Below are 2,439 nucleotides of genomic sequence, written 5' to 3' on the forward strand. Positions count from 1 at the left end.
GTGAAGTGCCTCAGTGGTTGACGCTGAGTCCATTGCTGTTCGCTATTTTTATCAAGGATCGTGAAATTTCAAATGCTGTTTAACAAAGATAAGCGTTTGCTCTTGCACTATGCAAAGTTCAAGCAAGGTAGATATTGACCAAGGTAGGCGAACTGTAAGGGATTAAGGAATGCACTGGAACAATGGGATCGTGGTTATCAGATGCATGTTTCTTTGAAGAGGAATCATAGGTGCATAAGGCAGTGAAGATACACTGGCCTTCATCAGTCTGACTATTGAGTATAGAATTGCCAAGTTATCTTCCACTTGGCAATTAGTGAGGACAGTATTGGAATATTGTGTTGAGATGTTTTTTTTTCATTTTGCTTAAGGAAGGACGTTGTTAAACTCGAAAGAGTGCAAAAGAATTTTAGGAGACTGTTGTCAAAACTTAATGGTCTGTGTTACAGGGAGCAGTTCGCCAAGCAAACTGAATTCCTTTCTTCTATTTCTCACTGAACTTGAGTCAATCCTGATCATTAAGATGAGCTCATACAGACAAAATGTTTCAGTTCACTTTTCTGCCAGTTGTATCTGACGATCCTACTGTGCCAGATTTTTTTTTCTTTTTTTTTCCGATGATTGTATACGGAAATACAAAAGTTGTGTTAGGTTCACAAACATAACCCTAAATGCACAAAGCAACAGGTAAGTGATATGCATCTCAAAAATCTCCTGTCAATTCAGATAGTGAGGCACGGGTTTAATAGCCGGTCCATCAGATGTGCAAGACTCCAGAAATTCATGGATGTTTAAAATTACTTTTCTACAGAGTATCAGGGAAATTACCTTGTAAAAACCGTGGAAAAACTTGTATGCAGGTGCAGCGCTAAAAAGAAAGGCAAATTGCATTTTGGCAATTAATGCAAAATTCTATTCTGGATAATTCTGTAAAGTCGCTGCTAATTACCAAGATATTAGTGAGACACTGTCCGGGATATTGTATGCAGTTTTATTTCTCTCAGTAGAGGGGTGTAGTTTTCATGGACGCAGCTCAGTGAGGGTTCTAAAGACTAATTTCATAGATCATGAGTTTGTCTTATAGAGAGGGATCGTGCAGTTCAACCCATACTCTCTGGAGTTTGGAAGCATGAGTTCTGCATTGAGTCAGGGATATAAGATGCTGATGGAAATGAATAAATTAGATGCAGAATTGATGTTTACTGATGTTAAGCGACATTGAAGAGAGGTCATAATTTCACAATACAGTTCGGTTGACGTCAAGGGTAAAGAAAAATGCTTCAGAGTTTCAAACAGATCAGTGTTAATTTGTTTCATTCAAAAGATCGGAAATATGTAGATTTTTTTGTCACAGAGTAGAGCGGCTGCTGCAATATTGAGACAGGTAATTGCGAAGATAGATTTTTTAATCAACAATAGAGTGAATGGGTGAAAACACTGAAAGAAATTGAAATAATCTTTGAGTGAGAATTTTATTTTCGATTAAAATGGTGGTGCAAAGTCAATGTGCCTTGAGAGTTTGTGGCCAGCATTGTCAAAATATCCATAGGCATGTCTGACCAATATTATATATTTCTGTTCGTACAGTTTCCGTTGCTCCACAGAACAACAGAAGGAAACCTACTCCACAAACTTGGTCGTCACACCGCCCACTATAACCCACATCTACTCGATTGTGAGACACAATGTATGTCTGCTCCAAAGCATTTCAAGTGTGTTCGCTCACTTGTTAGCCTTTCTGAGGAATCAGTTACCCCACCACAAACATGGCACCTCCTCCTCCACACCCTTTGGCAAGATCTGAGATTTTGGCGGATTTTAGTTCCATTACTATCAGTCATTCCGAGCATTGGTTTCACTGAGGTATAGAGGCTGTGAACGGAGTGGAATGTCCCAGAAGCTTTCTTCCTGAATCTTACAGAGAATCCAGGAGATGTGATGTTCTCAATGCTTCCTGTTTTTCGCTATTTCCCATTGGGTGAATTGTCAGCGTTGTGGACCAAGCCAAACTCCCTCAAAATATTTTAAGAAGGCTGCCCAGACCCTAACTTTTTCTTTTTTAAGGCGGATGTGAGTGGATATTCCAGGAGCTACACAGCTGGTCAAACCACGCGTCTTCCATCGAACAGATCTTAAGTAAACAGTACAATTAAACACGGGGTAAAGACAATAGAATTTAGCATAACTTAACCATTTGAAAACAAACCGATTCGATATAGCAACCTAACTCAGGAACTGCTCCAAGTCCCAAAATATTACGTAAACAAATCCCATTCGCAACAATCGTAAGTTGAAATGCAGGTGCTTAAAGGCAGGAAAGATTTCAGACAGAGCACTGCCAGGAATATTCATCTAATGCAGAAAACCTGTTTGCACCTTATTACCTTCTGTGCCTACTAAAACTAAACCACTTTTAAAAAAAATCTGAACTGGGAGATC

This window comes from Chiloscyllium punctatum, chromosome 36 (assembly GCF_047496795.1).
Source record: "Chiloscyllium punctatum isolate Juve2018m chromosome 36, sChiPun1.3, whole genome shotgun sequence".
Lineage (NCBI taxonomy): Eukaryota > Metazoa > Chordata > Chondrichthyes > Orectolobiformes > Hemiscylliidae > Chiloscyllium > Chiloscyllium punctatum.